Below are 16,677 nucleotides of genomic sequence, written 5' to 3'. Positions count from 1 at the left end.
GCTTATTTTTAGTTCTTTCAGCAGTTAGGAATGCTTGTACCACACCTCTCCCTTTCCCTTTCTACCCTGCTTCCCTCATCTCTCTCTCTCCCCCCCTCTCTCTCTCTCTCGCGCGCGCACACACGTACACGTTTACATTATATATATATATATATATATATATATATATATATATATATATATATATATATATATAGTAAGTTATGAACATATATTTTATGGCAATGAAGCTACGAAGACGTTTCCGCATGTTATCCCTATAGGGAATCGTCAGGCTAAAATGCATGGAATTCGTGTTAGCGAATGCTTTTATATATACACGTGGTGTTTAGTCTGAGTAGCCAGCTAATCGGATTCTTTGTTATTCACTCCCACTGGTTAATGTTTCCATTAGCCAATGCCAGGGATTCTCTCAAATAAAGGTTACACTGACTTTTATTTCATTTTCTTTTGTTCTACTTTGTGTGTGTGTGCGCGCGCGCGCGTGTGTGTGTAATGTTTAATATATAATGGTTAATAAATGAAATTACCGAATAAACATAAAGACGAACTAGTTAAAATAATGGCACAAGCATATCTCTGGAGTCACCGATGTTTCAGTCGTTGTGTTATTATTTTACTAGTTGTTTCACGCTTATCTATTAATTCTTTTCTCTCACTCCTTCTTCTCCCCTCCCTATCCAGCACTTTAACTCTTGGTTAACCCATAACATAACCCATACGTAATTTAAAAGAATCTTTTCCTTCTAATTCATTTTAGCTAAGATCGTCTGACGAGATCGGCAGATTAATTTTATTGTCATGTCTATCGAAACAACTTGTGAATATTTAAGTAAAAATATCCGAGGTTGAAATAATAAAAACACACACACTCTCTCTCTCCTCTCTCTTTCTCTCTCTCTCTCTCTCTCTCTCTCTCTCTCTCTCTATATATATATATATATATATATATATATATATATATATATATATATAACCTTCCAGAGAATATGATTAGGAAAATTAACAGTTATCCTAACGGGGCCATCCTCTATTCTGGTAATAATTCTCGCCTATTTTTCTCGGATTAGTTGAAATATGCAGTTAAACTAGAAGTTGATCAGGGTTTAGTTACGGATTGGGGTAAGAAATATCTTGTTAAGACGCAACTATTGTCTTTTAGTCGCAGGAGTATCCCTTTTTGTCTTGTGATTTTTAGGGGTGGCTCTGCTATCAATGAGAAATCAACTCTAAAACTTCTTGGTTTTTCTTTCTCATCAAAATTTTTCTTGGAGTCCATATGTTAAATCTATTGCCATTTCTGCTTCTCGTAAAATCGTTTCTCTCTATCGCTTTAAACACTTTTCTCACACACTACATCTCTATCTCCGCAAATCTTTTATCAGACCATGTATGGAGTACTGTTGTCATATTTGGATTGATGAATCTGTGTTTCATTTGAAGATTCTTGATAAATTGCAGAAACATATCTGTCATTTGATTGGCCCCACACTTTCTTCTTCACGGTAACCTTTCTCACACAGACGTGATGTTGATATTCTCACTTTTATTTTCTACAAATATTATAACATGTGTTCATCATAATTGTCTGATCTATTCGCTGTTTCCTTTATTCCAACTCGTTTGACTCTAGAGGTATCCATCAATTCGATGTTTTAATACCTCATTCCAATACAACTTCCTGTTCCAGTATCTTCTTTTCAAGGATTGCAAGGTTGTGGAACTCTCTCCCTGCTCACTGTTTTCCTTCTGCCTACAACCTTGATCTTTTCAGGTCAAGAACCATCTCCTGTCTTTGCAATAATTATCTTTATTATCTTTATCGTTATTGTTAGCTCCTTACATCAAGTGGCTTTGTGCCTTGTCTCATGCGATTTCCATTTTACCCAATTGCGCTCAGCCTGAAAGTAAAGGAAATTATAAAGTTTACGCATTTTTTTTTTAATATTCGCATTGACTACCAATAGTGATCGATTCTTACATGTCTTACGCTAGGTGTTGCCCTCGTGTCAAATAGAAATGTGATCTTCTTCTTCTTCTTCTTCTTCTTTTTCTTCTTCTTCTTCTTCTTCTTCTAAAAAATAATAGAAATATGATTTTCTGAAATTCTATGCCCCAAATCCTTGAGAGGAGAGAGATAAAAACAAAAAACATCCCCCCCCCACATTTATTTGATATCGTGTCATTCGAACTCGAAACATTTCGGTCGTCAACAAAAATGTTAACTATCTGTAAATATGTCAAATCAATGAAATCCCGAATTATGCCAACCAATCAAATTCCACAATTTGTGTAGAAACAGTCAAAGTCATAACCCCCCCCCAAAAAAAAACAAAAAACAAAAAAAAACCCAAACAACATAAAAACAAAACAAAAAAACAAACAAAGCAAAACAAAAAAACAAAAAAACAAAAACGTCTATAACTTTTTAAATCTTAATGATTATAAGACTCCGTGGACTGTCCGGACGTCCTTGCTTGCTTGTATCTTGTTTATACTACAAGTCGGATTTGTGTCCGCTTGTTTGCTTGTTCACAATTTAATTAATATGTACACAAGGTACACTGTTTCAGAAATTAATTTTTGTACTGAAAATGGAATTTTACACACTATTTTTTTTTACACACTTTCGTACCAGCATTATTTCTATATATAGTATTTATTCAAATGGAATCTATATTCAAAGAATAACGTCATTTGCATATTACATCAAAGAAAATCTATTTTAATAATCATTATCTCCATGTTTTTAATTTGTTTTGATAGAATTGTCGTCATTGTTCTATTTAGAAATATTATTTAAAGTTAATTTATTTAATTTATTTTTTAATTTATTTAATTTATTTTTTAATTCAATTTAATTTGATTTGTTTTCAATTATCATCAGCCTACACCAGTTGGTAAAGTAATTTTATTTATTTAATCTGTGAGAGTTATTTTCCCTTTAAGCTAGTTCCCGTTTAATTTTCATAAGCGAAAATAAATGGATTTTATGATTCTATAAATCCAATATATGACCCACTTTCGTGAAAATCGTAAAAACTTATGACATTTTGTGTATCTTAAATAGTATGTGACTAAACCCAACGCCCGCCAATATTTTTTTCCAACCTACAGCTGGTTATTAATTTTATTTATTGCGGACTGTTATCCTCATCTTTCTTAGTTGTTGTTTCACGACGTTTCGGCCAACTATTCCTTTGACCTTCGTCAGGTGGTAACCGCGACAACAACTATGCAATTGCTGAGAATGCAGTTAGGAGATTTTGAGTTCCTCTCCCGTCGTCCCTTCTCATCTCTACATCATCTTTCACACAGAAGAGATGCTGTCAGCCTCTTTCTACTGTATCGTTATGTTCATAGTAGGTGCTCGACTAACTGAAATCTATGGTCCTTCTTGTAAAACATTTACAGCAAGAACTCGCCTAGCTACAATCACAGCAAAGATCAAAGTGTAGTATCTGTTTTTCAGATGCTGCACTTCAATTTCTTGTTCTCTGTCAGTGGAGGAGAAGTCTTTCACAACTGAGACAATTTTTATTTTTGTTCCTTTTCTCCACGTTAAAAAAACGACCCTGGTGTCTTACTCTGTCCTGTGGGGAGGCATTGTAAATAGGAACCTTCATTTCTCTATTCTCTCTTTCTCTCTCTCTCTCTCTCTCTCTCTCTCTCTCTCTCTCTCTCTCTCTCTCAGAAACAAAGCCAAACTTCCATAAACAGATATTCTTTCCTAGAACGCCTGATCTGTAGAACAAGATACCACGTATCCGCTCCTAAACCGGCTACAGCAGTTTTCAATTTTAATGTAAACAAATAATTGTCGAGCTGTCGACAATTATTTGTCCTCTTGGAAAATAAAGCCCTCTTAAGTAATTTTCTGCTCATTCCACCTACTGCTTCCAATTCTCGCATGATAGCGCTCAGCTTCCAATCACTAATCATTTCCTTATCCTTGAGTGGTCACCAGGCCTTGATAAGTGGTGACTCAACAGTAATAAAAAAGTAAATGCCGTTTAATTATTATTTACTGACTAGTTTTCATACGTGTCATTAACAGTGATTTCTCATAAATGGTAACCCCTGAAATCTGAGTGACAACAAATCGCTCCAGATTTCTATTAATCTTGTTTTTTTTTTCGAGAACCGTTACTAAGCACTTTATGTTTTTACAACTGCCGTTTACCATTGATTTCTCGCTGATAAAGACCGCTGTTTTTTTAAGTAGCACTTATTGCCACTATCCGTATTCATGACTGAAGTTTTTTGTAATATTTTGTAGCCCTTTTTATAACTCCGTCAGTCTGGGCCAAATTGTTTTGTTGACTAGGGGGTTTGACTATCGGACGGAAATACATTAAAAGAAAACCATACCCCCCCCAAAAAAAAAACACACACACACACACACACACACACACACACACACACACACACACACACACACACACACACACACACGCGCGCGCACACACGCACACACACACACACACACACACAAATAAAACAAAACAAAAACAACTAAAAGCAAAAAAGCAAACAGCGACAACAAAAAGCAAAAAAAAAAAAAAAAAAAAAAGCAAAAAAAAAAAAAAAAAAAGCACCGATCACAATGTACAGGAAACCATTTAATAACGTTTTATTTCAGAAACTGGTGTTCAAAGAGTTGTTGAAATAGGTGTATTATTGTTTAAATGAGAAAGTGTAATGCTATGTATGTCAACACTCAATGAGAAACACTCATTTTGGCAATATATATATATATATATATATATATATATATATATATATATATATATATATATACGTATGTGTGTGTGTGTGTGTGTGTGTGTGTGTGGGTGGGTGATAGAGGTGATTTTACTTAACTCGAGAATATGTCGATATCCCACTGGTGTTTGTAAATTTCACATTAGGAGACGAACAGGGATGATTCCGTGAAAGTCCGGTTAGGAAGCAAGTATGAATTTTCCTAAGAGAGGTCTCTCGCCAGAAGCTAACCCTTTCGAATCTTTTCTTCAACTAATCTCTATCCCTGGCTCTACTATTATATAAAAGGAACATTACCTGTGTTTAAATAAAGAATTTAAGAGATATTGAATTGAGGTAAAGAATTCTTTAGTTTAATGGCTAGTGTGTTCACTAATAGGCAGACTACTGGGATTCAATCCCCAGTTTAATGTTCTTACGTAGCTTTTATGTAGGAATGCGTCCGACAAGTATTGAAAATTGATAATCGAAAAAATCCGATTAAAGAAAGGAAGTCCGATTCTGTGGAAAGTCGCCTGATGAGGACTTTTGGTTTTAACCAACCATTTGTCCGAAGCATCAACATGTCAAGTGTTGCGACTATGTAAATTTGTTTTTATTAATAAAATTAAATATGCAGTATTGATAGCATTTATTTAGAGATTCGTATACGCACAACTGTATGAACTAACATGATATTAATGAAAATTAAAATTTATTGTGGCTATGAAATCGTAATGATATATAAATACATTTGCCCGCATAATATAAAGGATAAAGTTCCTTATTTCACATACTGTCCATCTAAATTTGGTTCATCCTTATTATTAGTGAGGAGTTGTTATAGACATATAGGATACTCTCAGTTGTGAGTATTTTTCTAGTCATCATATCATACGAATCCGAAGATTCTATTGATGGAATTGGTTTCCTCGCTATTTTTGTAGTCAGACATGTTTCTAGAAAGACATCGGGGATTATGGCAGGGACCACGTGAAGTTTGTCAACATCCTTAGTGAAAACGAGTTTTACGGAACTAATTGGATTTGGACTTGTGGCACCCAAGTCGTCAGACTCTATCGTTAACCACGACACCACCGTCATCCATTTATTTTTCTAGTGTGGTAGAGGGAGTTTACCTTTTTTTTAACAGCCTTGGGAATGTCTTCTATGTATTCATTCCAATCCATGTTACTTACGAATGTTAGGCCGAGGTGTTTGAATGACGAACTCTCACCTAGAATGTTATTAGCAATGCAAATCCGTGCTTGGAAAGGATTATGTCTTTCGTTTTTCAATACTGGTTCCGGTTTGTGCTTGTATCAAGTGTCTGTATGTTTAAACTACATTTGTTTCCATATTTCTTAGTGGATTACCTTTCTACCAAGTCATGTCTTTTTTGCGTCTCCATATCCCATTTCTCACAAGAACATAACTTTGACACTAAAACTCCATTCTCCCACAGGAGGATAACTTTATTGTCCTAACACTGCATTCACTTATGATGTAATTGGCTGTTTCTTCTCTTTGTTCTTAGTGTATACATTTACTGTTTTCTTTGGTTGCTGTCTATTTTGTGTTTGTAGGTCGTTCTGCTTGCGTTGTTTTGTGCAGCTGTTAATAGCGAAATTGTTGTTGTTCTAATTGAGAAAAATCAGATGATTATTGTTGACACTTGTTTCCCTGCTATCTTTCTAGTTAGAATTATTTCTAGAAAGGCGTTTATAAGATGAACCATGTAAAGGTTGTCCATATTATACTGTACTTTATATATAGTAGTGATTCCAAAAGTAAAAAAAAAAAAAAAAAAAATGACTTGAGTACCATCAGCAAAATTTGAAACCAAAACGTTCAGCGCTCCAACCGCATTCCCTACCGTTTGAACTAACCTGAGAAACAAGCAACAAAGTTTAAAAATTAAACTACTTTTAGCTATAATTAGTTTTACGCATGCGCAAACTAATACAAATATGTCGGCAACTTCAAATGAACATCATTGCATTTCAACTTGTACATGTTATTCATCCATCTAAACAAAGATTTTTATTCGTTATAAACCATCCTTGGTGTATAAGTAATAGTTTTCCTGTGGAACTGAATTCATTTGTCATTAGTTTAGCCCATATCTTTCGAGTCATAAGATACTTAATGGAGTTGCTAATGACTCTAAGAGAAAGTGTTCCTGTGGACTGAAATGGATTCGAACTTGGCACACCCAGGTTTTCAGTCCGTGTCGTTAACCACATAGCCACCGTCACTACCCCGTGGTTGTTGTTGTTGTTGGAGTGGCGGTGTTTTTCTTTTTTGTTCGTTCGTTAGTCTTTTATTAACGACAGTACATGTATGTGGGGACCGAAGGTCAATGTAAATTGACACACTTGATTTGCCAGCTGACCCGAGAGTTCAGATGTGACAAAGTATCATCATTAAAGCGTACACGTGATTTGAAACACGTGATTAGAAACACGTTATTAGAAACACGTGGTTAGAAACACGTGGTTAGAAACACGCACAAAACCAACAAACTAACTTGCCTCAGTTATACGTTCTATACTTAAGTAGTGTCCTCTACTTTGATGATTACAATTACTCCATCCTATCCATATATCTATATATCTATAAAGGTGGAATTGTCTGCGTGTCTGTCAGTGAGTGTACATTTCCTTACCAAATTACTCTGCCAATTTTCAGTCTACAGACTCGAGATTTTTATTGAGATTTGGAAAAATCTTTTAACCGGTTTTCGGCCAGAAATTTGGCTGTAAAGTTCAACCATTTGACTTTTGAAAACTCTACCAAACTCCTCCGCTAATTTTGTATCTAAACACTTGAAATTTTAGCTTTAGGTTACCTGGATATTTCAAACTTTTTAATATATATATACACATATATTCACATAAGGTTATGAACAGCACATAAGGCCCGAGCAAATCTGGGCTGAACTACTAGTATTTAATAAAATTAAACCTCAATAAAGCTTATATTATAATCACCACCTTGGGAGCATTCAAGCGAACAAACGTTTAACAAAACTCCATTCAGACTACGAAAATAATGGAAATTGGAAACCAAAATAATGTTTATTTTCGAAACAGTTAAATCAACACATTTTAACGCAGCCATTTTTTGCACGCACCTTATACTCACATGTTTAAAAATTCGGCAAAAATGCAATATAATTAACTATGCAAAAAAAGTAACAGAGCGCAGAAGACCAAGCAATGTGCCAGCTGGCGTCACAACAAGGAAGAAGGAAAACTATTATAAAAAGAAGAACGTGTATGCAGACCGAGGATCACCTCAGAGTGAGGACAGAGATAGACATATTACACAAGTGACCCGAGAGCAGCAGGAAAAGACTCGGGGCCAAACATGGCCGGACAGGGATAGAGTACCACTTGTTCGACACGGCAGAATCTTGTTAATTACATTGGAGTGCGAGAAGACTTTTGAACAAAAGACAAGGCGTTATTCTGGAAAGTACCTGTAAATAAATGTCCGTTGTTTCACTGAAAAAAGTGAATCGAATTCATTCATTCTTTGTGTTTTTGCGGTGTCACCATATTAACGAGAACGTTAAAAAGAACGAGAGTGCAAATGTATATAAATGAAATATTAAATGTATGTGTGTGTGTCAGTCTGTATGCAAATATTTAACCGATAAACTCTTAAACTACTGGTCACGTACTCGTAGCACTGGAATCAGTAGGAAATAGTAATCATACACCAAGGATGGTTTATGACAAATAAAATCTTTGTTTGGATGGATGAATAACACGTACAGAAGTCGGCAAGTTGAAATGCAAAATGTTCATTTGAAGTTGCCGACATATTTGCATTAGTTTGCGCATGCGTAAAACTAATCATAGCTAAAAGTAGTTTAATTTTTAAACTTTCTTATTTGTGTTAAACAGTAGGGAACGCGGCTGGAACGCTAAATGTTTGGGTTTCAAATCTTACTGATGGCACTCAAGTCATTTTTTTTTACTTTTGGAATCACTACTATATATTAGGTACGGTATAATATTCAATAGAGAATTGGCTCTATAAATACGGAATCTGCATGAATTAAAATATATTCAAGTGTATTTTACGACCGGCAAGATCGGGTGCTCCTTTGCTCGTATATAACAATATTTACAAAACCTAAAGGTTTACTTTTCTAGCTATCTGCAAGCTTCATGTATGATTACTGGATTGTAATAATTATTCATGCGTTTGTTATTATCAATTTTACTCATTATACCATGATGGTTTTGTGGAAAGCTGATCGTTAATTCCAGTCTTAAAAATTGTAACAAAACAAACAAAAATAGGAGTCTACGGAACCATAAGACTAAGTTCGGTGTCGGATGATTATCAGATTAGGGTACGCTCATTATCATCATCATCATCATCATTATTATCATCATCATCATCATCATCATTATTATTATTATTATTATTATTGCCGTCGTCGCCGTCATCATCATCATCACCGTTGTCGTCGTCGTCGTCGACATATACATCATTATTATTATTATTATTATTATTATTATTATTATTATTGTTATTATTATTATTATTATTATTATTATTATTGTCGTCGTCGTCGTCATCATCATCATCACCATTGTCGTCGTCGTCGTCGGCATATACATTATTATTATTATTATTATTATTATTATTATTATTATTATTATTATTGTCGTCGTCATCGTCATCATCATCATCACCATTGTCGTCGTCGTCGTCGTCGTCGTCGTCGTCGTCGTCGTCATCATCATCATCATCATCATCATCATCATCACTACTGCTGCTGCTGCTACTACTACTACTACTACTACTACTACTACTACTACTACTTACTGAGAGTTTACACACAGGGTATCATCAAATAATTCTCCTTGAGAACAAACTTTGGTGTTCCCTGGAGTTTGAGTGACAATAAGTCTCCCCAGATTTCCAGTACTCGCCACCTCTTTCGATAACGTTTGCAAAATAGTTTGCATGATCGCAATAGCCGTTTACAATTGATTTTTCGTCGATAGCCACTATTAGTCTTCACTGGGTGGCAATAAGTCTTTCTCAAGGTCCCAGTCTTTTTTGTACACATCCACTCGATGTCTGGTTAGTACTTTCTCTCTTCGGTTTTTCCATGACTTTCTTAACTCTCCTCGATTATTTGGCGTGGCGCCAAAGGCTGAAATTAGCGACCAGATACTAAAAAAATTAGCGACCATGATGGAAAATGCTCGTGTTCGGCTAATTCAAAATAACGATAACAAACGCATAGATAATAAAGATCCACTCTTGAAACTTATGCATGCAGGTAGAAAATGAAAATTTCTTGCGCTTGGTAAAAGTTATTTACTGTATATTTGTTTAATTCTTAACTATACTACACTTTTGTCAAATATATTATAAACATCGATTAATCGTCAAATTCTAACAAAGTTTTCACTATTTTTTTTACTTTTAATTGAATGTCATTTCCTTTTGTAAAATACATCGAGGATTTTTTTTTGTGCTGACATTTTATTAAGAACTAGCAGGGACGCCTGGCGTTGTCAGGTCATAAAATACGTTTAAATATGATATTTTAATTTACACAGATTTCGCATTTATTATTATAGTCAATTATTTCATATTATATTGTACCCAATATATAGTTATGATTTCAAAAGTTAAAATAAAATGGTCTCAGTGCCATCAGCTAGAATCGAAACCGAAACCAAAACATAAACAAACCATAGTTTAATGGTTGAAACTATGTCTACAAGTAAAGCAAAGATTGAAGTTTATTTGCACTCAGTATGGTTGGACTGTGGAAAGGAGTGTGAATTTTATTAAATACAAACAGGGAGACCCGGCGTTACCCGGGATTGACGGATGATTAACGAATATTCTACACTCCTATATTTTTATTGTCATCGAAATCCGTGAAATCGTACGGGAGGAGGCTTCACATACCTCCATGCAGTAACTTAGTTCAAAATATATGTTATTCTACATTGCACTCTAGGGTACCTACTGTTTCTTTTATAAAATTATTTCATATAAACTTCTTTCCAGTTAACGCAAAAAAACAAAACAAAACAAAACAACAATAAATCATTAAGAAATTTACATGTGAGGTTTAAACCTACAGACAACGTACTGAAAAAAAAGAAGAAAAAACACGCAGATTTCAAGTCTTATAAAATTCTTTGCAGTTAATGAAAAAAAAATTATGAAATTTACGTGCAGAGTTTGAACCTACAGAACATGCCATGCAAAAAAAAGAAGAAGAAGAAGAAAAAAACACTTACCCACAGTAGAATTTTCACGGCCCGTTGTTCTATCATTGTTGCTAAGCGACAACATGGAAAAAATGGCTTTACCGATGATAGATAAATTAAAATAACGGTTTCAATTATCGATTATCGGTAATTATCGGGGCTATTCTGAGATAAAACTTAGCTAAGATCACTCCCGGATTTATACACTAAAGTTCTGTAAATTTTAAAGAAAATCTTTCAAACGTTTCGGAGTCTATAAGTAACTCACTCACTCACATAGGCAAAGTTGCATATATATATATATATATATATATATATATATATATATATATATATATATATATAAATAGATAGAGACAAGCTGTTTTCCATGACAACAATGCGTTTGATAGACAAGATGCATTCAAGGGCGGTCGGACAATCCACAGAGTTTTATAATTATATTGATTCATGGAAAATTGGCCAAACGAACGCTTCTTAAAATTGGGTACTTATGCAGTTTATGAACCGTGCTGAAATAAGAATGTTATTATTTAGAAAGCCATTCTTAACATGACTACTTTTTAAAGCTATTCTTTACTATTACCTAAAATTTCAATTAATTAAAAAATACCGTAAAGTAGAATTCAACTTTAAAATCCTATTAAAAAATAGCACGGTTCATAAACTGCACAAGCACCAAAAACTTAAAGAAACATTGACTCGGCCTCTTTAGCTTATCAGTAAAGGATACGCATATGACAATCAGTCCGCCAGTGGCTTAGTTTCTGACGCGCTGAGCTATGGTTCTGCTTAATTCTGTTTAGGCTTTACTTTTTCTATCCGAGATGGGTTAAAGGCTTCCTTCAGTCTTGACAGACTATAGATACCCACAGTAAGGGTGTCTGCGCGTGAAATTTATGTGGTAAGAGTTGCGCAAATCCAACCACACCTCTCATGAGTCGACATTGTTGAATACCAGTGGCAAATGGAGGTTCAGAACGACTAGAAACAATGCAGAGATAAGAGGAAAGCATATACAGCGCCTAGAATTTCCAAATGGTCACCCATCTGGTACTAGCCAGACTCAACGTTGCTTAACTTCGGTGATCTGACGAGAACCGGTGTGTCAACGTGATTATGCCGTAGTTTGGGGATTAGTTCATTGCTAATCGCCCGAGGCGCAAATACGGAGAAGGCCGACCGGGATGGTCACGCATTTTTTTGTAGGTCAAAGTGCGCTGACTTTTAAAAACTTCACTTGACCTTGTGTCTAAACTTTTGTGGAGGAAGTAAGTATACTTTTTACGGGCTGCAATAGACTGAAATTCCATCTGATTCAAATGTATTTTGTTCAGATTTTTAGTAAAAAAGAAAAAAAAAATGATAAGGGGAGATAAATCAATAAAAATGCAATATTAATATATTTGGAAACATTTTACTTTCTTACCTTATCTATGAGGGTCACTCCAAAAGTAAAGCCTCCTATTTTTTTTTAAATAAAAAAAAGTTGAAGAGCTACGAAGATGGGAGTGTTGCAATTAAAACGAGCGACCTTTTGCACCCCAGAATTTATTTTTCTACATAGTCACCACTATTCTCAATGCATCTTTGTCAGGAATTCATGACGCATCTCTGCTTCTGACATATGTCCATGGCAGGGGTTTCACACCATCAGTACCTGTAATAAAGAGAGGAAACTTTCAGATAATGCGATTCCCTCTGATCCATTCGAGTGAAATAAAAATAGGATGAAGCACTTTTGCAACGCCTCTCGTATATTTTATTTCTTTTAGTTTGTCTGGTCGTCTCTCTGTCCATAATACTTTTTCTCGGAAATTACTGGTCTGATCTGGCTGAGACTTTATACGGAAATTTGTTAGTTAAGGTGCAGCGATCTAAGTATTATGGTTTCTGTTCGAATGCACGTTTACGGGGTTAATAGGCATTAACAAAGAGAAAGTATTAAGATCCACCTTTTTGTCGGAAACTATTCGGGCGATCTGGCTGAAATTTGGTATGTACATTTCTTATGAAAAGGTACAGCGAATTAAGCAATATGGTATCCATTCAATGCATAGTAAGGAATTAATGGGGATTCATATTTAATGCAAAAATGAGCACAAATTTAAGCATATTCAATCATCAATTTGTCATAGAGCATCAATTCTAAAATCATTATACATAATATATATATATATATATATATATATAGTGTCACCCGGATATAAGAGACTTAGTATCAGGGCCATACACTTATATCAGGGTTACACATATTCCTGGTTCTTATATCCGGGTTACACTGTACATTAACACAGGCTCTAATTTGGGACCAGAGAAAATCTCTCTTAAATCTTTTTTTTTTTAATTATTTTATGTTCTTGTATTGTTGGGTCTGCATCCGTGCCTGGCCTCCATGGAATGGAAATAGGCACAAACTTTAATAAAGACTTTTCATATCTATCTGCGTAAGTATACATTGATAATTATGTTTCAGTTTGAAGAAATATGGTATAATAAAATTATGTGGTGTTCGTTCGCTCCTGACCTTCATAGAATGGAAATATGTCACAAAGTTTAACAAAGTTTTTTTAATATAGATCCACAGAATATTGTGATAAGTGTTTCAGTGTGAACAGGTATAGTATAATAAATTATGGGGTTTATCTATTTTATTTTTATTTTCATCATATTTTGCTTTGGTTTTGATACCCCCAAATTCAAAGCTATCTCATTACAACCCTTCCTTTTCATAACCTATCATACTTTCATAAAGCAGAGTCCATTTTCTGTAGGCTGTTTTTGAACCCAGTCAACAACGGGTACTTTTGCTAGTATATATATATATATATATATATATATATATATATATATATATATATATATATATATATACCAAGTTAAAAGTATTCAAGAGGGAAAACTCGTGAATTAAAAAAAGATTACGAAGTTAAAAAAAAAACAAAACATTAAGAAAGAGTGCTCGATAAATAGAGCAAAATATAATGTTTTCATTTATATAAAGAAATATTACAGAGTCGCTACACTGAACATGCTAATGTTTTAAACATTGGTCAGTAAGGACCAAAAGTCCTCATCAGGCGACGTAATAAAGTTTGTGTACCACTGAAAGCGCCCGGTTTTCAAATGGGAGAATTGAGGAGATACATTTATTTTAATAAAAATAAAACATTCAATTTTAAAGGGAGGGTTAGGGTTAAATGACAGTTTTTTTTTTATTACAGACATAGAGAGCGAAATAGGGAAAAAGAAAGTCAGGACTGAACAGAATAATATATATATATATATAAGGTTCCGCCACAACTAAGGTGTTTGGAAATCCACACAAATGATTTTTTTTTGTGGTGAAGGCTTTGTATAGAAGCAACCACACTATATATATATATATATATATATATATATATATATATATATATATATATATATATATATATATATATATATATATATATATATATATATATATATATATATAGCCAGTATATCACAAAAGTAATATAAGATGTACACAAACTACTTTCATTATGTCAAAGTGTGATTTTATCAGTGTCTCATGAATATGTATATTTAAATCTCTGCAGAAATGTGAGGAGTGTACTCACCTTTGTGATACACTATGCATATATATATATATATATATATATATATATATATATACACACACATATATATATATATACATATATATATGTATATATATATATATATATGTGTGTGTGTGTGTGTGTGTGTGTGTGTGTGTGTGTGTGTGTGTGTGTGTGATTTCCGAATATCTAATTGCAAAAATGAGTTAAATAAGCCTGGGGTGTTTTGCTATTTCGAATGGAAAAGCTTTTGCATTTAGATAATCTGTTTACTTAAAAGAAAGAAATTGTAAGAAAATAGTTTTTAAGAGATTTTAATTTCTTTAAGTGATTTCTTATAATAATGCTGTGCGTTATCAACATAAAAACAAACAAGAATATCCCCCCTTCCTTCTTTCTTTTTCTATGCTGCCTTTCTATCGTTCTTTTTCGTCATCTTTCTCTCTTTTTCTTTTTCTGCTCCTTGCCCGTTCTCTCCTCTTTCGCTCTCTATTTCGATATTTATCTTTCTTTCCCTCTCCCCTTCTCTAGCTTTCTTTGTTTCTTTTTTCTCTTTCTCATTTTTCTCTTTATGTTTTTCTATCACTTTCTATATCGTTCTTCCTACCTTGTCTCTATCACTCTGTTTCTATCTTTGCCTGTCTCTCACTCTCTATTTTCCCCTCTCTCTTTCTCTCATCCAATTGTCGTCTCTCTCTTTTTCGATAATTCTCTCTATTTCTCTTTGAATTTCTATATCTCTACTTTCCGTTTTCTCTCCCTTTTTGTTCTCTATTTTTTCATCCTCTCTTTCTAGCCACGAGAAGTCTTCAATAATTTTCTAAACTTTTTTCCCATGAAAACTTTCATTGATAGTAAACACATGAAACTCTCTCCTCCTGCTACTACGCACTTGTTCTGTTTCAACAACTTCTGGAAGGTTCCATATAAATCCTCTTGTGTGAACGTGTCAATGACCCTCGTCATAGACTCTTTCATCTCCCCAATTGTCTCATAACGACAGCCTTTAAGATTTTCTTGAGCTTAGGGAATAACCAAAAGTCACAAGGAGCCACGCCTAGAATATAGGGAGGGCGAGGAAGAGTCTTAGTGACTATTTTGGGTCAAATAGTCTGTGATAAGAATGGGGTTGTGGACTGGTACATTCGCGCAATCTTCAGCATCTTCAGTTCCTTGCGAATAATTGTGCGTACAATTCTTACACTGGCATCAAACCCCGCACTTATTGTCTCTACAGACAAACAACGTTTTTTTTTTTTTTTTTTTATCCATGAAATTTTTTATTTGGCCAATCAACTCCGATGTTCTGACTTTATTACTCTTCTCACACCTCTCGTCATCCCTCACATATTCCCTGCCTTCATTGAATCTCTTATGCCACGAATGTTCGATTCATGCAAGATGGTCCAAAAGCAATCTGAAGCATGCCACACGTTTTTGTGGCATTGTTACGAGTTTAAAACAGAATTTTATTGCATATCGTTCTTCTTAAGTATCCTCACGTTCAGATTGCATATTTGAAAATTCACCAGCTGTGTCAATCAGGCTTTAGTAGGATGCATTCCAATTCCTGTTGCAGCTGTTTATTTGAATGTGAAATCATAAAAAATTGGTCAGTCATTTCATAAGATGTATCGCAATAACACACTGGATTATTTTCAAGAGTCTATGACAATTTTAAATGCATGTATATATAAAAAAAAGTCTGGAAACTTATTGAAGGCACCTCGTATGTTCTTTCTTTCCTCACCCTTTCTCTCTTCCCCTCTCTTTGTTATCACTCCTTCTCTGCCTGTCTGTCAATCACTCTCTCATTTTCTCTCTTTTCACCTCTCTTTTTCTCTCCTGGTTCTTTGTTTCTTTCTTTTTTTCTCTTTTTTTTTATATTTATCTATCTCCTGCTTTGCTTTTATCTATATCTGTTTCTAGTCCCCTTTCTTTTTTTTTTATTAACATTTCACCCTCAAACAAGGCACAGCCCCACTTATTCGTCTGGGGTTACTATTTAGGACAAGATTTTCAGGGCTACTATTTATGGAGTTACGCAACGAGACGTCTGTTCACATTACACTTGAATTTCTGTATGTCAG

General features: G+C 34.2%; 1 pseudogene; it reads right to left on the bottom strand.

Annotated features, from left to right (window-relative positions):
- Positions 1-12,016: 12,016 nt before the first annotated feature.
- LOC145255877 (5S ribosomal RNA) lies at positions 12,017-12,133 on the bottom strand (annotated as a pseudogene).
- Between the last annotated feature and the right edge of the window lie 4,544 nt (positions 12,134-16,677).

The sequence above is a fragment of the Euprymna scolopes genome, chromosome 31 (genome assembly GCF_053919585.1).
Source record: "Euprymna scolopes isolate OS-2025 chromosome 31, ASM5391958v1, whole genome shotgun sequence".
Taxonomy (NCBI): Eukaryota; Metazoa; Mollusca; class Cephalopoda; order Sepiida; family Sepiolidae; genus Euprymna; species Euprymna scolopes.
Note: the sequence above shows the minus strand (reverse complement) of the source record. Positions and strands in the feature narration are given on the sequence as shown.